Genomic DNA, 23,250 nt, shown 5'->3' on the forward strand with positions numbered 1-23,250 from the left:
CAGCGTAAAACAAGAGATGATAGTCAGAATTGTATCGAGGCTGTGGCAGTATGAAAATAACAAGAGGACGTCTTTCTAGAGGGGGTATCCAACAAAAATCATACCCGCGGTTTACAGTTTTCTTTCTTTTCTGTTAAAACATGTAAGTCGGAGTGATAGAACCTATGGGTTTTTGCTAGTTCACAACTTGAAAGTTTACTAAAATAGTCTAACGAATCAGGTTCTTAAATTGTTTTCACAGATAATGACAGGAAGTAAATAAGACAAGTAATTTTACGTGGAAAACTCCTTGTTTAAGGAATTAAAAATCACGACCTACAGAGGCGGATTTAGGATTTGAAGCTTGTGGGTTCCTAGCTCAAAGTGTCTGTTGTTATTGGGTTCTCAGCTTAAATTTCTTATATATTTGAAGGGTTTTCACATTATAAATACAAGGTTCGGATAAAAGTTGTGGGTCCCGTGAACCCACACCCAATGGTGTGGATCCCTTCCTGACGACCTACCCCAATAAGATTTTCAACTTCGCTAAAACGAGCAATTTCCAACTTCGCTAAAACGAGCAACTTCAGATTACAACCTATTGCAACCTAGTAATTAAACTCTTAATTCCTAACCCTTACAATATACCCATTGTAAGCACCTTTACAATAACTTTATTGCAAAGCTCCAAGTCTTGACTAATTCTAGCCAACGACTTAATTGATACTTAGCTAACTCTAGCCAAGAAAAACAAAGTTACAAAGATTGAAATCTGTCTTACTATGATTGATACTTCTTAACAAGCAGTGTAGGAATACAAATTAAGAATATGAAACAAAACTCAACTATCCTTAGGACTTCAGATGTCTTCAGTGGCAGGAACTGGTCCCTCTGATTGTTGAGATGTTGTTCTTGTGGGCACCTTGAGAAGGTGGCAGCTACAATTGAGAAAGATATTACTTTTGGATTTGCAAAAGTTAGGTTAAATGATCCCAACATGTTGTGTATATATGAGACCAAATAGAGAGCATGTGAGAAACACGTGACCATAGATGGCGACTTTTCAAGGGCTTGTGACTTTTCAAGGGCTTTTAGCTTTTAGCATACATACAGCTGTGCTAGCTGCAATTCTGCCTAAACAGTGCAGCAAAACAGCTACCGTGCAGTACTCCAATGGGACCTGATGGAGGACCTGGTCCTTGGCCCGTTTGTCAAATCATCAAAACTAAGAAATGCTATGACTCACCATGGAGAAATTTGGGGATAGCTGCAACTCATTAAAACAAGAGAAATAGCTATGAAAATGTTGAGATTCTGAAATATCTATGGTTGGAAATGGAAAAATATTGACTGATAAAAGTCATTTGAGGGGAAATGGTACAACATTGACTGATAAATATCCCCCCTTTTCTTTCTTCCTTAGCTCTCAAATCCAAGTACTCATAAATAAAATACAATATAACTAAAGTTCTAGCCAGAAACACAATATTTACATGCTCCTAAAACAACAAGGTGTTGCAAATAAGTTTTTCATCCCAGTACTCCTCTTGCAGCCCACCTGAATAAGTTATGTACCTAGAGAGGTATAGGAAAAACACTTCATTATCACTCCATAATTCACAATTACTCCATAAGAATACTACATATACGACACACAAAATAACAAAAAAGTGAAACGGAAGTGCGGATAATTCATTGCATAGCATCATTACCTGCTTTGATGACAGTCCAATCTTCTCCAAGTCATCTAGCTGCACAAACCAGGTAAATAGGCTTAGTTTTACACAGCCACAAACCAAGAATCTGTAACATCATAATCCTTAAAAAAGAGTTTCTTACTGATTTCATTGGGCTTGTTTCCCTTAGTTCAATAATGTATTCAGCCATCTTTTGTCCAATTCCCTGGATGATAATGAAAGATGCAGTCAAAACTCACAGCTAATAGAAGTGATGACAATGTTAGAATCGTGTGAAAATGCAATCAAATCTCATTGGTTGTATAGTGATGACAATGTAACAATCGCGTGAAGAGATCAATATTGTACCTTTATTGCCACGAGTTCCTCCCTAACACAGTGTAGCACAAAATAAAGATAAGTCTCCATGCACAATGAATAAACAGAAAAAATAAAAGGGGAAATGAAGAAAAAGAACCACGCTTACTTGCTGGCTGTGTTCAATAACTCAATGTACTCCTGGACTAGAGAGTTCTGTACACTCAACAGAGATGTTAATTATAACCAGAAATGCTAAACATTTAGAAGATATTGAAAAAAAGAGTTTGTGCTGACCTTCAAGTTAGAACTTCATGCACTGAACTTATTAAGAGGAGTTCCTAACGCTGGTACATTCTCATCAGAACTATTTAAAGCAAAAGGTGACATGGGAGTTTGTTGATTGCTCACAATGCGTATTTGATCTCTTGAGGACATATTCTCATTGTTTATGTTGGAGTTGATGGGAGAAAGGACCTTCCTAGGGGTAACCTCACATGCTTTAAGGGAGCTGAAACAATCAACAATACTCACTTTCTCCTCCGCATTGGGTTTTTCATCTACACAAGACCAAACAGACAAAAGTCTTCAAATTTTATTTGACTGCCTGTAAACAAGATATATCATATCATATTGGAAAAGTTCACCAAATACAAATTTCACAGCTATCTGTAAATAGGGTCAATTAGACAAATAAACTACAACAGAGACATTAGTCTAAATGGGTAACGGGGGTAGGGATGCTTCAAGTAGATGATTTAATAGTAGCATGAATTCCTCTCTAGTGTATGTGTAGATGAGTTCCCTTTTCATGATTATTTTTTTATAGTGGAGGAGGAAACTGATTCTGTGATGACCCTTAAACTACTTGAAAGAGGGGGGAAGCACATCGGGAGTTCAGTGGGTTTGACTTATCAAAATCTTCGTGAAATGGGTTGCCTAAGATTGTGTGCCATCCGTGAACAGAAGCAAGTTAAAAAAAAAAAAGAGGAACAAGTTTAAGAAAAATGAGAATTTGATTATATTGAAAAGTAAGAAACTCAAAGAGCAGCTAATATTGTGAAAATAAACCATGTTCGAAGAGGTCAAACGTTTTAGGCATTAACTGGTAAAAGTTTGCTAATAAAGCTATGAAAAGTAGCTATTCAACCACTCTGTATGAGAACATTGATAGCAAATATGGAACTAACTTTGGCACTACATCATTGAAAAATTGTCTCATGGTTGCAGCTTGATATGAATTGCTGCAGGACAGCTATAATACTACCTCTCGGGGGGAAGAATATATGGAGGAGAACACTAGAACTAGCTTTGCACATATATAATTCGAAAAACTGTCACATGCTTGTAGCTTAATATGAGTCAAGCTATAAAGAATTGGATGAAGAATATATGAAGCAGACTGTAAAAATTGAGATATGGTTATTATAATGGTCAAGTACCATGCACCGCTGTATTAGAATCAGGGACAACCCTTTCAGAGAAAACCTCAAACATCTTTTCTTCTCTTTGTCCACCAGTATCAGCAAGGCTCCGAGCCTGTATTTGCACATGAATGCAGAAACACAAACTTAAAAAGATTTATCAATTAACTCCAATGCAGACATAATGAAAAATGTGATCAATTGTTCTGTTGTTCTTTCAAAAGATTACATTAAAATTTTAGCTGTTCACATACCGAGTGATTCTCTTCGTGACAAAGATGACCAAAACATAGGAACTGTTTCCTTTGAGATCTTATTAAGCTATCAGACATTACATCAACTCAAAGTGCAGTAATCCTAGAATCTGAGGATTGAGATAGTTAAGTTTCATGATTACCATTTCAACTTCATTCAAAGAAATGAAATCACATACACAGGAGTTAAGAAGTTTAAGAAAAGACCTCCCATGAATCATGTATGTCATGGATTTTATTCAATTTAACACGAAGTGCTACATCATAAACTCAAAACGAACTAGGCAGAAATTATAGTTCTCGTTTTGTTTTTTTACCTCCACTACTAAGTTTGACCGATGTCCATTATCAAATAGATTTCTACAAGCTCCATCTGGATCCTTGTTACAACAAAGTTAAGCATTCATCAAAATCAAAGGCAGGTACATATGACAAGATTATTGAATAATCTCTTACCTCTTTTTTATGCTTGAAGCGCCTTGTTTAATGATGGACTTTTGCTTTGAAGAGCTCTCAAACGAACCAAGCTTTCTGGTAGAGCATACAGAATATGGAGTTTTGCCAATATATAGAGAATCAATAGTCCCAGTTCTTTGAGTACTTTTTGTCTTTCCTTTAGATTCTAGCCATGAGCGAAGCTTTTCCTCCATGTCAACTTTGACCTTTGGAGTATCTCCCTTTTGTGCTGAGGCAATAAAATTGGATATGCATCTTGACCGTGCTGCTAAACTAACCGTATGGAGAGATTCTTGGTACTCACCAGGGTTCTATGAACCAAGAAAGGAAAACAGTCGACAACATTTCAGAATGTTGTTTCATTCGTGGTACTCAAAGGCAAGAGATGATATCTACAACATCCTACCAAGCAAGCGATCATCAAAGCACGGCCGGTTCCTCCAAGAGAGTCTTGCAATACCCTTGTCAATTTGTTTTCTCTATAGGGTATTCGTGCTTGATTGTTGTTCAATGCATAAATTACATTTGACAATGCAAATAATGACTGGTAGATCTTAGCACTCTCTTGTAAACGAATTCCCGTGTTGCAAGTTCTTCTATTGTCTTCGTTTCCTAATCCAATGACAATTTAGTTACACATGTGAGTTGCATTTCAGTTCATATTCTTACACAATAATTCATGGTTAATTCTAATAGTGTTTAAACTTGCCAAGTCAATAAGGTTCAATTTTCCTGTAACAACATTCCCAGTATCATCACAGCTAGGAGTAGAAACATAAACTGTGAGCACAGCATGGCTTCTGCTAGAGACATCATTACACCCATATGTGTGACTTTTCTCCTCTGAATCGCACAAGAAAACGCCTCTTGAAAACTCTGACATGGAATTGACGCTAACTGTGCAAGTCCTTTGAGATGAATCTTCCCATCTTTGTTGTCCAATATGAAAATTTCCTTCTGCTTAAGTTCAAGTAGATCATAGCACCTATCCATGTATATTTCATAGTATGATATTTCTATGGTACTTTTCCCCTTGCTCTTCAAGAAAATAGAGGACATTGCAAGTGGCATTAGACCAGGGAGGTTTTCAGTTCCCTACATTAGCAACAAGGTATTTGCTAAACAATTCACGAACACGTGCAGGAATTAGGAAGGCCTACAAAAAACTATATACTTCACAGACATATCTCTGAGGAGGTCAAATGGAAAAGTTCTAGACTAGGACCAACAATAACATACCCAGTATGATCCCACAAGTGGGGTCTGGGAGGGTGAGGTGTACGCAGACCTTACCCCTACCTTGTGTGAGGTAGAAAGGTTGTTTCCGATAGACCCTCGGTTCAAGTAGGAGCAGACAAGATGCTCTAAGCTGGAACCATGCTCTCCCTCAGGAAAGAGAGAAATCCCTCTAAAGACTAGGACCAAATGGTTGCAAATATGGGATAAGTTTATGCATGGTTCAATCTGAAAAGTCTGATATCTCCTTTGCTCACTCATGGTCTATTTTATAGAAGTTGTAAAGCAGCAAAAAAAAAATTTGAAAAGAAACATTATGTAGGTACGTCGTAACTCTGTAGTTATCTCCTAATCCATGTGCATATTTTAGCATCTTAGTCCAATTGCAGGAGTGATGGTGCAAGTTGTGTGTTAGGCAGAAAAATAAAATATACCTGCATGGTGTAAGTTTTGCCATTCCGCGTAGCGCCATAAGCAAATACTGTGACATTGTGACCATGTAATATCCCAGGGATCAAAGGACTGACTTCTTTGCCAAATATTTGGCTTATATTGTTGTCGTCTTGAGCAAAAAAAAGCATCCAACTTGTAGCATTCATTACGACTACAGTAAAAAACAAAACGGTCCCCAGGATAAGGTCGTGCTACTATACTAGTCCAAGTAATAAAACATATTTGATCATAGAGCATGCAAAACAATCGAGCAAATGTTTTCCTAGTTTCATAATCTTTGAGATGAACTGTGACATCCTCAGAAGGCTCACATTCTGAGTTGAGAACAGAGACAAGAGATTGCTTTTCCATCTATCGGGTTAATTTCTCAAGGAAGAAAGGGGCGAACTCTAACAATAACTGTAACTTTCGTGACCAAAGCGGAATCTAACTGTTGTACTCTTCCAAGAGTTGAAAAGTTTTTTGTTTGACATGTTTTAAGACCATTCATTTGCATATTAATCCCATGTACAATAGAACCTGTTGTTAGTAATATGTATTATGAAAATATATTGAAACAGTAACTTTGGAAAAAAATATTCCAGAAAACAATAAACTTTGTAAAACCAGAAAGTATAAACCAGAAACTGGAAAATATCAAAACAGTATCGGAAAACTCCGATGTCAGGTGAACCACTCAACGACAGTATAACACACAGGAGAAAACTTTTAAGAGAGTACAAGAATAGAGAATATCAGAAAATTCGTAAGTAATAATCTGAGTATTAACTTGAATTTATAGTCATTAATGCACTGGTTGGGAAAAGGTTTGCAACTTTTCAGAAAAGGTTTGCAACCTTTCAGAAGAATTTCGTTAAAATAAACGGTGGGAAATTTTAAATTAATCCGGGAAAGAAATGGGTTGCGGGTCAGACACGCGGATCCGGGTCAGGATCTGGAAGTTTTAATTAAATAATTAATTAAATAATTAAATAATTAAGCTTAAAGGAAATTTGGCCCAAAAAGATTATCAATCAATCAGATCATTTGACCAAATTCAAATCCAAATCCGAGCGACGACGATGGCGCGAGGGGAGACCCTCTTCTTGATCCTTTAGCAGCAAGAAGGAGTGCTTCTACTTTTAAGTAGGAGAACTTTTCTTTCCACCACCTATGAGGGACAAATCCTTATTTCATAAAGCAAGAGCGAACAACTTATTTTCCCTCCGCTTCTTTTCCTTCCATTTCCCATTCAACCTATCAATAAAACCCAACAATCCCTTACATGAATGGGGAATGACTATAAGATAAAGGAATACACGGAAAAGTGTGTGATATACAAGTGAAGATTAATTGCATCTGGATAAGTAGGTTTCGCTTTGAACTTTCCGTAGCGAACTTATATCGGATATACTCGATCAATTGGTAGATGTGATATCTTTGAATCGTCGAACTTTGATGTATACCTAGACAACATAAGTCACACAATTAACCCTCAACCGTCTACGGTTCTCATGGTTGTGTTTGTTTCAGCCATGAACACCTCTTGGTTTCATGAGTGTATAGAGAACGGGCTTTTTACAATCATCCTCTTTGAAGCGGCTCACACTTCACACTCACATAGGTGATTCCTAAACGGGCTTGTTCCTGAACATTATTTTCATCACGAGAATGGATTGAGTTATCATCCTCTTTGAAGCGGCTCACACCGTTCAAAATTGATTCAATCTCACTATTGACTGCCTCTTTCCAAAATGCTGAATCAGAAGAAGACATCGCTGCTTTAAATGTTTGAGGCTCATTTTCAAGCAAGAATGTCACAAAAGTTGGTCCAAAGAAAGTAGATGTCCTTTGACGTTTGCTACGCCTTAGATCCTCTTCACTTGGTGTACTTTCCTTTGGTTCTTCCCGCGACCGTTTAGATCTTTCACTTGACGACTCACATTCAGTTTTATACGGATAAATGTTTTCAAAGAATTCAACATTAGCTGATTCAATTACAGTATTAACATGAATTTCGGAATTGTCCGATTTGTGAACCAAAAAATCGATAAGTTTTGTTGTTTTTAGCACAGCCAATAAAAGCACAATCCATAATTTTTGGTCCGATTTTTACCCTTTTGGGTAAAGGAACTTGGACCTTTGCTAAACACCCCCACACTTTGAAACATTTCACGTTGGGTTTTCTTTCTTACCATAGTTCATATGGAATAGATTGTGTTTTGCTGTGGGGCACCCTGTTAAGTATTCGATTAGCTGTAAGGATAGCTCCCCCCCACCATCTCTGCGGTAAACCGGAACTTATTAATAAAGCATTCATCATTTCCTTTAATGTTCGATTTTTTCTTTCCGCAATCCCATTTGATTGTGGTGTGTAGGGGGCAGTAGTTTGATGAATAATTCCATATTCTAAACATATCTCTACAAAAGGAGATTCGTATTCTCCACCTCTATCACTTCTAACCATTTTTATCTTTTTATTCAATTGATTTTCCACTTCGTTCTTATATTGCTTAAATGCATCAATTGCTTCTGTTATACCCTGGAAAATTCCCCGTTGATGCACAGTGAATAAACTAACGGAAGGCACGAAATATACGGTATCACAATAAGTGAGAAATGACATTTGATGACCCTAATTGAGATTTTCAAAAACATTCAGAGTAAGAGGAGAAAGTTTGCCAAAAGAGGGCAAGGCATACGATGTGTATCGGAAAGGATTTACGAGTAATAAGTTAATGATGACTTAATGGTGTCTTGGAGAAGAGTTATAATGTATTTTAGATTGTTAATGATGTGTTACACAAGTGCGAAGAAGGTTCCATAAGGATTTGAGATCAAACGAAGTGACGAGAACAAAATCGGAGAAGAGATAGATTATACGACCAATTATACGGTCCGTATAATGGCCCGCAGAATCGTCACAGTGAAGCTCCCTCACTGATGGGATTATACGGTCACTTATACGGACCGTATAATATTATACGGACTGTATAATGTGCCGTATAATTATTACAGAAGCGAAGTGTGGTTGAGATGATTTCACGGTCACTTATACGGACCGTATAAATTTATACGGACCGTATAAGTGTCCGTATAATAATGTCGGGACAGATTTTTATTTTATAAAAAGAGCACCCCAAGTTCATTTATTTCATCCCCATTTTCTCTCCACATCTCAAGAAATCTCTAGAGCACTCTCCATATTTCTTCTACAAGAATCCAAGAGAAATTAAGTATCAACTTCATCAAACCAAGGAAATCAAGTGCAAGAAACTCACTAGGGTTCATCCAAGACAAGAAATCTCTTTGGAAGTGGAACTAGGATTTTGCTCAAGTGAAGTGTTTCCACCTAAAGCTCGTTCTCATACTATCAAAGGCAAGTTTTATGATCAATTCATGTTATTTAGAGTATTGAGGGGTTGAAAGACTTGGATTATAGAAGGAAATAGAAAATGGGTTACAAATATGAGAATAGTGACATTTTTGAGTAGTAACTTAATATGAATCATGATTCTTTGTATGTTACGAGTATAGTTATGTTATAATGATATTAAGAACATAGGAGAAACATTATATGGGGATGAAGGTAATGTTGTATTATGACCATGATTATGGATGCCCTTGAAATGGAAGTAGGAGAATTGAATAATGTGTGGTTGATGAAGATTATTGAGTATGATATTATGGATATTGTTATTGACGTTTGGGAGTTGATATGTAATATGAGAAAAGTTGTATAAATAAAAGAAATGCTGCCCAATTTTCTCTAGCATTAGTAAGCACGTTCATATAATCGAGTAGCTAATGTTGATGCGAATTCCCTTGAAGGTAGAGACGTGAGCATTGAAGGAGAACGATCAAGCGATAGAGTTTCTAAGCAAAAAGGTATGTAAGGATAGTCCCTTCTTTCTAAGGCATGACTCCTATGGCATGAGTCCTCCTATCTTTCCATGATTTTCCTACATATCAGAAATTATGAGTCTACGATTATAAAGAGCTTCTTATGAGATAAAGATGAGAAATATATCATGAATACGATAATAATGATGATAAGTTTAAGCTAGAGATTCTAAAGCAAGATATGATGTCCATGAAGTTAATGATCCTATTTACGATTCCTTGATGTTATTCATGGTGTACACTCACCTTAAAATGTTAGTTCCTTCAAGGTGAGATATGATGAATATGATCACTCCATAATGTAATTGGGGGTTCTTGACCTTATGTGACCTCGATATTGTTATAGATTGTCTATAAGCTCTAATATATGTTCTATGACCAATGTTCTAAAAGATTACGAGTCTATGTTCATAGGGGGTTTCATATGAGATAAAGGCAAGAGATATGCTATAGATACGATAATGGTAATGAAGAGCCTAAGTTTAGAGATTAGAAAGCCTATCACACGATATTTTTATGAAGTTCATGCTACGAATATGATATGATTTTCATAGATTGTCTTTAAATTCAAATGCATGCTCCATGGAAAGTTATGATAAGCTTATGAGATGTATGTGATGATACAATATTCCCGTAGTGATGGAAATGATGATGATGAGATATACCGAGCCTTGTTATTGCCGGGTACAAAAGACATGTATGTGATATTGTCGAGCCACTACGTGGCCGAATACAGATATTGTCGAGCCACTACGTGGCTGAATACGGATAATGTTTAATGTGTATGAGTAGATACGGTACTGTGATACATATATGATACGATGATGTATGCGCTATGATGATACACGTACTATGATTATATATATGATATAGGTACGAAATGTATCCACCCTTAAAAGTTACGCAGGTTATATCTTCATTTTATGTCTTATGATTTCTGTATTATGTTCATTTCATTCATGCCTTACATACTCAGTACAATGTTTGTACTGACGGCCTTTTCTTTGGATGTTGTGTTCATGCCCACAGGTAGACAGGGAGGCGACCCGAATTCATAGGAGCTGATTAGCAGACTTTTGAGAGCACTCCATTATTCCGGAGGTGCCATTGAATTACTATTTTGTGTACATATACGTTTTGGGCACGACGGGGTCCCATCCCATCCATATGTTTAGTATTCTAGTAGAGGCTCGTAGATACATATGTGTGGGTAGTATGGTCTCACGGTGTCCTTATTGTATGTGCATTATTTTGATAGCCGAAGTGCTTATGTATATAAAGGTTATTATGTTTCGAAGTGAAAAATGGCTTTTCCTATGATTTGAGTATAAGATTAATAAATGAACGCTTGATGAGTACGATGGGTAATGGTATGAGCGGTACTCGGTGGTTAGCCCCGGGTACCCGTCATGGCCCCTAGTCGGGTCGTGACAGCTTCATCCTTACTATTAAGCAAATACACATAACAATATCGAGTGTCATCGTCAATAAAAGTTATAAAATACTTTTTCCCACCGCGAGATGGTATTGACCTCATATCACATATATCTGTGTGGATTAAGTCTAAAGGATTTGAACTCCTATCAATAGACTTATATGGATGTTTAACAAACTTAGATTCAACACAGATTTCACATTTTGATTTATTACACTCGAATTTAGGCAATACTTCTAAATTAATCAATTTTCGCAAGGTTTTGTAGTTGACATGTCCTAAACGAACATGCCATAAATCACTTGACTCCAATAAGTAAGACGAAGCTGAATTCTTATTAATACTGTCAACAACCATTACATTTAGTTTGAAAAAGCTCTCGGTGAGGTAGCCCTTTCCTATGAACATATCATTCTTACTTATTAAAATTTTCTCACTAACCAGCACACACTTAAACCCGTTTTTGACGAGTAGTCCGACTGAAACTAAATTCTTCCTAATTGTTGGAACGTTCAGAACGTTGTTGAGAGTCAGCACCTTGCCGGAAGTCATCTTCAGAAGTATCTTCCCATATCCTTCAACCTTGGCTATTGCAATATTTCCCATAAACAGTTTTTCTTCGGGTCCAGCGGGAGCGCAGGTTGCAAATGCTTCTTTTACAACGCAAACATGTCGAGTGGCACCAGAATCAAGCCACCACTCCTTTAGGTTTCCAACCAAATTGCACTCTGATAGCAATGCACACAGATCATCCATGTCATCATTCTTCTCCAACATATTGGCTTGTCCCTTTTTCTTGTCCTTTTTTGGGAGACGACAATCTGGGGCTTTGTGGCCAGCTTTCCCACAATTATAGCAATTGCCCTTGCATTTTTTCTTGTTCTGCTCCTTACTCTTTCCAAAAGGTTTCTTCCTTTTCTTATTCTTTGGAGTAGCTTCTTCAACGATGTTCGCTCCCATAATCGTTGAATTTTCACGCAGCTTCTTTTCAGCAACTTTATTATCTTCCTCAATCTTCAAGCAAATCATAAGATCTTCCACCGACATTTCCTTACGCTTGTGTTTCAGATAGTTCTTAAAGTCTCTCCATGAACGAGGCAACTTCTCAATCACAACAACCACTTGAAATGCCTCGTTGATCACCATACCTTCAGCAATAAAGTCATGGATAAGGACTTGGAGTTCTTGAACTTGGGTTCCAACAGTTTTAATGTCTGTTATCTTGTAGTCAAGAAACTTGGCAACCACGAATTTTTTCAAGCATGCATCTTCAGCTTTATACTTCTTTTCGAGTGCAAGCCATAATTCTTTTGAAGTTTTGGCAGAACTGTAGACATTATACAGATCATCATCTAGTGCACTAAGGATGTATCCTTTGCACAAAAAATCTGCATGCTTCCAAGCCTCAGTAATCATAAAGCGCTAGTTTTCAGGAATTCCTTCTTCAGTAGCAGGAGGATTTTCATTTGTGAACTTCTGCATGCCTAGAGTAGTCAGCCAGAAGAACATTTTTTGCTGCTATTCTTTGAAGTTGATGTTATACCCTATTCTAACCGAAGTCAAAATAGTTTACAACATCCCGGTAATTCCGGGGTTAATTAAAGTAAGAGAGTCGCCACCTAATTAATTATGGTGAATTAGGGCACCTAAAGTTAATTAAAGTAGTTATCTAAAGTTGATTTTGTTTTAAAGTCTACGAAACCAAAAAGATTCTAGGTAAGGGTTCAACTAATCTAGAGGGAAGGTATTAGGCATCCTCTAAGATCCATTAAAAATGGTTAACCGACCGAACTTAGGTGAATTAATTAGACTAGTTAAAGTGTAAAATATAAGTATTAACCTATAAGGTAGTTGATTTAAACTAAGAATGGGAATTAGTGTTTAAAAGTTAAAGGCCGTGACTAAAATGTATTGTGGAGTTTCAAAAGGGCAGAATGAAATTTCAAAGGTAGTAATGAATGTGAATTTGGTGTTGATTCTTTGTTTGTAAACATATTTTTTTATATTGCTATATTTTCGGTAAACATATTTTTTCGGTAAACATATGAGTTCGGTAAACATATTTTTTGTTTGTTGATTCTTCATTTCAGATATATCTTTTAGTACTAAAGAATGATGACAAAGAACAAAGGGACTCTTATTCTTCTTTGTATTGCTAATTTTTCTAACAGAACACACATAATTAGAGATCAAATCATTCCAATGCAAATAAAGTGAAAAACAAGCAGATAGATGTGCAAAAATAAAGTAACGGAAAACACATATGTTTAAATGGACTCGGCCCATTTTAAAGTTGCCATCTTATAGTTTGCCGTGTGGGCTTTGGCCCAGTAGACCTTTTGTCACATATTGCTGCAGATTGGGTTGATGGGAATGACTCGAAGAGATTTCGTTAGGCTTTGCCCAACACTGAATGCGGAAGATGACGTGTCCCGAATTGGGACTCCATTTTTCCGATGTGTACATTTTTTTAAAAAAAGATAAAGGTTAGAAATCACTTCTATGTCTAATAGCATTTAAAGGGCTGATGAATCTATTAGCATGCAAGATGGTGCAAAGACAGAAGCAGTCTGAGAAACGGAATGTGGGAAGAGAAAAATGTTTACATAGTCATATCCGGCATAAACATCAAACTTGATCATTTTTTACGGACATAGGCACAAAAAGACCTGAACTAGTCTAACTATATGTGGTTCTTGCAACAAATCAAGGACATGACAAAGTAGCAGATGGTTCTACATTGAAGCATTGTATTCATCATCAATAATCCCGTCAAAACAAATTACAGCCCAAGTCTGTTAAAGGAAAAATGCTAGTTTTGTTAATTCCTTCGGTTTAATAGATTCAACAAAGAGCAGGTTATCTTATGCCTTCAAACTAAACACATAGTCATTCTACTGATTCATGCTGACTTGAATAAACCATATTTGACTATATTTAACCAAGCTAAGAAACATTTAAACATGAACAACCTGAACAGTCGTGGATAAGTGACTACACATGCTCAACCAGACTATCCGTCACACTAAACAGGGAGGAAATCTGAACAGACTTGCAGACTAGCTAAATTAGGCATGGGTAGGTTTAGGCTAAACCTAATAGTACCAAGAAAATGAATTGATTTGAACACATAGCAATAATGCTCAGATTAAGCCAGAAAACACAGCAAGACTAGTCTAATAATTAAGCTAAGACAATAAACTAAACATGTTAAGTGGCAGATTGATATTAACCATTCTAGCAACTGAGCTAACAGTGAGATAATACATGATTAAATACAATTAATCTGATTTAAAATATACAAATCTAATAAACTAGCATGCCAAACTAAACAACATCTGCCAAATAAACTAAACTAATCATACAAACACGGAGCAGAAATTAAATACAGAAAATAAATGAAGAAAGGAAAATCTAATCTAAAACATCAACAAAACGTAACACACACTGGAACAAGGTCATACAGCGATAATAAACATAAAAATGCGCTAGTGTATAAACCAATCCAATCAGTAACATTAAACACATATTTGAGTGAAATGGTAGCAATCAAGACATCACAACATGATTTTCTATACTAACGGAATTCTAACGGAACAGTAAGTTAAAATGTGTCGGATTTTACCTGTTCGTGGTGCAGTGAAATGGGACGTCGGGGTCTCGGATTTATGCTCGAACTCGAACGAACCCGAACCCGATTAAAGTAACTAAAGTTTCAAACTGAGAAGTGAAATAGAGTAATACGTTGTCTGTTCTTTTTTAGAGTGAGGCAATCTTGATGATAATTTTTCGTCCCCGTCAGCTGAAGACTATGTCCATATTTATAGTAGATGAAACTAGGGTTTTCACTCATTTTTGGGTGGGATTTGAAATTGAATTCCTTTCAAATCTGAACGTTGGAGGGCTTCACTCACGTGATTTGATTCGGGGTTACCGAAAATGGTTCAATTTTTCTATTCTTTTTGAATCTGTTGTGTTTGAAATGAAAAAAATGGGAAGGCTCTCTCTTTCAACGACAGACTAAGTACGTAAAGCCAAAGGAACGGACGATTTTGTGTGGAAATGGGGTAGACATGGATTGCTTTCTCTAAAAGGGGTCTACGTTTTGCTAAAGTGGGAGAGGGGAGAGAGAAAGGGACGGAGGAGCTATGCGTATTGCACGAAAATGAAGGGCACGGATCTGCCATGGTTGAAAGGAAGCATGGCAGTTTGTCTGAAAATGGAAAGAGGAGAAGATTGACCATATGCGGCGTTGCTAATTTTGTTAGGGTTGATGATGAATAAGTGAAGGGAGATGGGTTGGGCCGGTCGGGTCGTGGGTAAGGTATTGTTGGGCTGGATCGGTGGAACGGATAATGGGCCGATTAGGTAATTAGGAATATTGGGTGATGGGCTAATTGTAGGGTTAATTAGAAATAGTGGTAATGGGCTGGTCCGTTTGGGCCATTAATTGGCCGAAAAATGTTGATCTTTTCTCCCCTATTTTAATTATTCCATTGGGCTTCTAATTTAATAATTAGTACAATATATATTATGTGAAGACAAATAGTAATTAGTGTGTATAAAGTGAAAAATTAATTTAACGAGTACAAATCCTAAAATGAAACAATGACGAACCATTTAAAATTTGTGATAAAGTAATGAAAGTAATGTTGATAGTAAAATAGTGAAAATGAAAGTAATGATATTAATAGTAGTAAAAATAAAAAATAGTAGTGAAAATAAAATATTTAGATTGTTAATAAATTCAGAAAGCCCAAGGAAATAAAACTGGAATAAAGGAGGGACAAAATTGGGTGTCAACAGTTGATACCAGAAAACTTTACTAGTTTCTCTGCTGGTGCCATCGCGTGTGCAGCAGCTGGACGGCTTGACGATGCAACATTTGTCAGCCCAACAATCGCACCAACAATCGCATTAACAGTCGCACCAACAGTTGCAGTTCCATTAGGAGCATTAACATCACTTCTGTTTTCATTCTTCACTGTCAATAATTGACAAACTATTTAATAAATGGCAAATGAAACAGAACAGTAAACAGAAAAGATATATATATATATATATATATATATATATATATATATATATATATATATATATATATATATATATATATATATATATATATATATTTTATTTTTTATTTTTTCCTTTTTCCAAACTGATTCAGAATCTGTTTCACGATGAAGTTTTTATGTTCTTCAAATTTCGTCACTGTTATGAACTTTAATAATCCAACGAAGTTTTTATGTTCTTCAAGTTGGACTAGAAAAATTCCAACGGAGTAGAAAACCAGAAGGTTTTAGTCTCCAAAACAGAATACAGATTAATATAAATATATAAACAATAATTTCCTTAAGATTGTTAGTAATCTGTATTATGAAAATATATTGAAACGATAAATTTGGAAAAAAAAAAATTCCAGAAAGCAGTAAACTTTGTAAAACCAGAAAGTATATACTAGAAACTGAAAAATATCAAAACAGTATCCGAAAAATAATTTTCAGGAAGAAAATCGAGCCCACTGAATGCACAGTGTGTCCTTAAGGAAATTATTCCCCTCAAGTACCCGAGGTTAATGGAATATATCCTCCCAGGATAGAACGATCTTACTCACCGGTGTATCGGTACCAAAAACTCCGATGTCAGGTGAACCACTCAACGACAGTATAACACACAGAAGAAAACTTTTAAGTGAGTACAAGAATAGAGAATATCAAAAAATTCGTAAGTAATACTCTGAGTATTAACTATAGCCATTAATGCATTGGTTGGGAAAAGGCTGCCAAAAATATTATCAATCAATCATATCACCAAATCCAAATCCGAAGCTGAGCGGAGCGACTACGACAGCGCTAGGGGAGACTCTCTTCTTGACCCTTTAGCAGCAAGAAGGAGTGCTTCTACTTTTAAGCAGGAGAATTTTTCTTTCCACCACCTATGAGGGACAAATGCTTATTTCATAAAGCAAGAAGGAACAACTCATTTTCCCTCCACTTCTTTTCCCTCAATTTCCCATTCAACCTATCAATAAAACCCAACACCTGTTTATTTAACAACAATAGTATAGTATATAACATTAGCATTTAAAACTATAGTTTTGTTCAACAAAGTACTTAATTTTTCAATAGACAACAACTCAGATTAAACTATCAGTTTAATGACATCAGAAATTGAGGATTTTTAACTATTTAATACCAAAAACTCCCTAATACTACAAAGAATTGAGCTCCATTAATATCAAAATGGTCCCTTTAATCAATATTATACCAAATACCTAGCTTAGCATTCCATTTACATTAGGGTTTAAGTTCTATTCACTAACATTGTAATTCGAAACTAATTATAGCCAAAATGTTTGTACTGAGTGTGGATCAGTGACCCGAATTTTGTGACACTGTGTGTGTGATTTGTGATTGATAGATGAAAGGGACCGTTGAGAATAGTAAGTAGTTCAAATTGTGAAATGGGCGGTCTTGGGTTTCAAAGTTCTTTTGAATTAAGTCTGTCTTGGGCCTCTGCCCTTGGAACTTGGTTTTGCGTGGCCCACCTCCTTGTAGGAATTGTATCAAAGATTAAAAAATTATTCACAAGACAGATTTTTGGATTCAGCCTGTACCTTAAGGTAGGGTTTGCCTTATGCCTGAAGGCAAACTCTACCTTAAAGGAGAGTTTTGCCTGCTTTAAGGTACTGTTTTGCAGGCAAAGTCTGTCTTGCAAATTCAAACTCTACGTTACGATTTTATTTTAATTTTTGACTGAGCAGGGGTTCGAATCCGAAACCCATGAGTTTTTAGGCGAAGGACAAAAATTAAAGACCAACAATTTGAGGGGCAAAAATTAAAGACCACCCTTGAATAAGGGCAATCGTGCAAATCGCCCGTTGTATCCGTCCATTTTTTACTTGCCATGTATACTAAAAATAAATGTCTATTTTTACTTGTACAGGAAAACCAAGAGATAATTTATCATTTCATACCTATTTTTCCCTTATTATTAATTATTGAGTTGGAAACTGCAAGGATTTGTTAGTGACTGCACAACTTTTAAAGCATGTTTAATTGATTTCAACCAATAGATAACTTAATTATAGTCAGAGGTGATATAGTAAAATTGTCATTATATTTATGGCTCCTAAAGGGGTTTTCCAAGTCAATACTCTCTCCGTCCCAAAATAAGTGTCACCTTAGTTAACGCTTGCATCCTCTGTATTACCGCGGCTGCTGGCACAGAGTTAGCCGATGCTTATTCCCCAGATATCGTCATTGCTTCTTCTTCGGGAAAAGAAGTTCACGGGTCACGTCCATTAAAAAATTAATAAATATAATGTGAAGTTTACTAAACTATCCCTATTTATTACTAGATGTTTTTTTTAGAATTGAGCAATATTAAAGAGGACTACTTCTTTAATGCTAAGGGCATGGTTGAAAATATCTGTCAATTTTTGTCCTGAATTTCTAAGGTGACACTTATTTTGGTCTTTTTGTTTTTACTCTTGTGATACTTATTTTGGGACGGATGGAGCGATTATTTAAGTTACATTCAATTTTTTATGTGCATATTTTATCATAATATCCATGACTATTAGTATTTCAAAAGGTCTTGGGAAATAATTTGGAGAATGAATAGTTAATGTTAAGGATATGTTAAAGTAAATAAGTAAAGTAAAAATTTAGATTTAATAATAGTGAACAAATAAAAATGAATTGAGGTAGTATTAACCTTGCAGTTAGAGTTGATAAATTTTATACAAAAGCTTTGTGTACTCCGCTAAATAGCAAAATCAGATACTAAACCGCAGAATAGTTTTACTATGGGTGAGGCACAATCAACAAAAGGTGTGTGAGGCTCCATTAATATTTTGACACTTGGATTGCGGGCCCCTTCTCTACTTTTGCAAATGAAACCAATTGAAAAAAAGTAAAAACAAAAAGAAAACGTACAATAGAGGAAACAAGATACCATTTTCCCTCCTTTTGTTTGGGATCTTTACAGATCACATCTAAATCAAGTAAAGTAAATTTCACCCAAAGAAAAATACACCATTGCTAGTGCACTCTCAAGATATATCCAAAAGTCAAGTAAAGTTACAAGAAACACTCTTCTAAATGTATAAATCTATGAACTTATTTCTTCTCTTTTTTTTCTCTTCAAATAAATTATATTTGTGCAATCACATTCTCTTGCCAAAGTTTCAGCTGAACCTTATTTTGGTACATATATACCATCAGGATAAAATATTTTATGCACAACTTGAAAACAAAATGTTGCTTATTTTTGTACAAGATCATCTAATGCTCACTGATGTGAAGCACCTTTGTACATTCTTTTTCAAATTGTTTTGGTCCAAACCTTTGTATGTCATTCATTATTTTCATGCAGGACCTTCATAGCTTGTTGGGAAGATCCTGCAATATAAAAACATTACTTATTATAAAATAGAAATAAGACCAACTCCAAATAATGATCCAAAAAATGACATTCAAAACTACTGGAGAATCACATATTCAAATATATTTTAAGTAGAGTCTTTATAACATCACAAAAAGTATATATTGATATTTTTATATACTAGTAACTTTTGGCAATAGGTAGTCTTTAATGTACAATTTTTTTCTTGTGCAGGTTGTGGTTCAAATAAAAATTGAGGATGCACATGTTGATAAAGGGCCTTCTGGCCAAGAAGGTAATATATTTCACTTATATGAGATTCTCTTAATTGAAGTACGGAGGTCCTATATTAACCAGATTTTATTAATATTTTACCTGTTCCTGAGTTTCGATACTTATAACCTAAATATTATTGTTGCAGATTTCAATGTTAACGATCAAGAATATTCCACAAGAGCACATAGAGTTTATAACATTAACAAGAACTTTGTCTTTGAGATTGGTATGAAATTTCATTCTGAAGAGGAAGCATACAATGCCTATAATTCATATGTCGTAGCAAAAGGTTTTGGTATTTGAAAAGGAGCAAAGACTTACAACAGAAATAAGGAGATGACAAAGTGTTTATTTCTTTGGCAGGAGAAGATCCAAGTAATTGAGCTAGATTTAGACAGAAAAAACCAAGATCTAGAACTAATTTTTGATTCTTTTTTTGTAACAGATGTCAACTTTTTATTTTAGTATCAGTAAGGATGACAACCAAAATTGAACACCAATCTTCAAAGAAATCTTCAATGTTTAATCTACCATAGCTAGACATGTAGTTTTAATTTTTTGAAAATATTGGTTGGAATAGAATTTGTCATTGTTTAGTTGAGAAGGAAGAAGATGGAACATTGAGCTGAACAAGAAAAGTCAATTACTTTTCTCTTTGGAATGAACAAGCATGGAACCATCAATTTAATATATTTTTATTTAGCACAATTCTGTTGGAACCATATCACTATTATACAGATTAATATATTTCTCTCTCTTCTTGATGCTATTCTTAGCCTTAAAGTAGAGAAGAGGCCTACAGTCCACTTGTCACTTAATGAGTCCCTCACGCAAGTATACATGGCATATCTGACTTTTCCGTACTTGCATACTGACAATTGAATGAATGAAATTTAACGTTCAGAACTTTCTAGTTTTGTCATGACTGACGTTAATGACCTTTTCTTTCACTACAATTAAATTGTTTGTTATTGTGACAAATATTAATGTAGCTTTTGGCTTTATCTTGATTGGACAGTTGATTTTTGTTGCTGACTCTTTTATATGAAGAAAAACAATCAATATATCAACAATGAATAAATTCGAAAGGAAAAATATTATTGTAAATAATATTGCGATTAACATTAATGTAAATTCTAACATCAGATATTTAAGTTTGAAGAACCTTGTTGGTATTATTCCTTATTATTTAATGCAAAGAATAAAACTTGTAACTCTTCTTAATCAATCTGTGTAATCTCTAAATCGTAAGTATATGTGAAGTGGAAGAATTAAGTTACTTCTTCATAAATGGTTCACAGTCATTCAAATGACGGTTTCTGAATTTGTAACTTCGTCGAAGAAAAAATATTAGCTTTTCAGAAGACTTGAAGTTACTTGTCTTTATGACAATTTTGTCATTAAAGCAAGTAAATGTTTTATTCAGTTAACCTCATTTGGGAAGTTACATCTTTCTGATGGATGAAAACGTAGATGATATGCTTATTTAAGGAGCATCATTTGTGAACTAAACATGTACCAATTCTCATTATCTCAAATACTCTATCCTTCATTGACTTCCTTTCTTCGTGAATTTCTAGGCAATTATTTTGTGCAACTTGAATGGGAGTGCTATGAAACTTTGGGGAGTGACCGGCCTTAATGATTTACACCGGAGTCGGGCCGAAATAGCTTTCAAGGCAATGGTTTGCCACGACACAACGATTTAATTTGATGAGTTGATTCTATCCTTTTGTTCATTTTCTGATTGACATTGTTAATATGTCCAACAATTTGAAAGCGATTTATTTTATACAATATTAATCAGTAAGATATGGAGAGGTAAAATAATTTTATACATATTTTAGTGATGAAAGGTAAAGTACATTTATTTCCTCTCTAAGAATGTGGTCATGAAAAAAAAATGTATAGATTCATTCCTTATGATGGATGCCTTAATTTAAAATGTTTGAAATTGAGAAATGTTTGTCCATCATAAACAATTATTAAGAAAAAGGAAATAACTTACAGAAGAATACATGGTGAAACTTCCTAAAGTGTCATTAACTCAAATATTAAGTGTTTGGAATTATGGACATGAAAAATGAGAGTTATGATTGTTAATTGTTATTAAGGGTAGATGTTGAAAAGGTGTGAGTTATGGAGGTCCTTTTAAAGAGATATGATTTACGTCTTAACTTTGAGTTAATTGGAAACCATTCCTATTTTGCAGTATCCCTTAAACTGCGTGAGCATAGTTTTAGAAAAATTAATAAATGAATAGTGAATTAATGCCAAAGTTAGATGATGAATCTTGCACTTGGTATACATGAAGAAAACCGAGACAACAATAATTTTTTTTGGGAATGGAATTGTCATATTTTAATTGGAAGATAAAGACAACTAAAAAATGCAAGAAAGGAATGTGACAAAAATTGGGTTCTACTTTCTTAGAACTCCACTCCTATTTATTATAAATCTACTCATGTGTTTCTTACGAAATATTAGCGATATAAATGTTAGGGTAGATGATTCATGTTGTGATGATCTTTAAATGCGTAACATATGTGATATGCTTATGGTGATTTGCAATTTCATTATATCTTAACGTGAATTTGTTGCATAAAAGATCATGTAGAGTTTAACTACAAGTTATGGAATGATATGAAATATTTAAATTGGAAGGATCATATCTATACTTGATTGGTGTTCTATAATTTTTTGACCATGTGAATAAATAGTATTTACATTTAAATATTATCCTAAGGTTGGTGAACCTTTATAATAATTTTGATGCCTCTTGTAAAGTATGTTTGATAAATGAAAATGTGAGTTTTTCTAGGTGTTATCTCTTCCAAAAGAAAAGGTTTGAATATTTATAGGCAAGAACAACCACCCCATCAAATGGCTACTTAAAATGCTCCAACGTATGACAATCAAGAGATTAAAGAATATGAGAAAATAAAGAGGTTGATGTCTATCTGTTACAAACCATATTCTCAACATTTTGTAACTGTCATTCAAGGCTATTGATCAATGGGCAGTGGCCATTTGAGTACAAGAACTCAAAGTCTATTAATGGCTAGTTAAATGTGGTTTGTTACAAATGCTAATAAAGGGTCTATTATAATATTATAACAATGGCTATTAACCATGGTTGTTAAAAGGATAAAGAATGTGTTAGTAAACAATGAGTTTGTTGTTGATACATCTGACACCTGTGTTTATTCCAGGATGGTAGGATCAGATTGTGTGATTATATGTTTATATGTGGATGACATGTTAATATTTGGCACTATGTGTCAATGTTGTTAATGAAACAAAGAACTTTTTATCTTCTTAATTTGAAATGAAAGACTTAGGAGAAGCAGATGTAGTTTTAGGAAAAAAGAAAAACTGCTAACAACTTCTCGTTATGTCAGTCTCATTGTATTGAGAAAATGTGGAAAAAGTTTGATTGTTTTGATGTACTTCCTGCGAGGATTCCCTAA

At 34.9% G+C, this 23,250-nt stretch overlaps 1 pseudogene; it reads right to left on the reverse strand.

Moving 5' to 3' along the window:
* Nucleotides 1-1,387: 1,387 nt before the first annotated feature.
* LOC132633731 (kinesin-like protein KIN-10B) lies at nt 1,388-6,292 on the reverse strand (annotated as a pseudogene).
* Between the last annotated feature and the right edge of the window lie 16,958 nt (nt 6,293-23,250).

Source organism: Lycium barbarum, chromosome 3 (genome assembly GCF_019175385.1).
Source record: "Lycium barbarum isolate Lr01 chromosome 3, ASM1917538v2, whole genome shotgun sequence".
In the NCBI taxonomy this organism is placed as follows: domain Eukaryota; kingdom Viridiplantae; phylum Streptophyta; class Magnoliopsida; order Solanales; family Solanaceae; genus Lycium; species Lycium barbarum.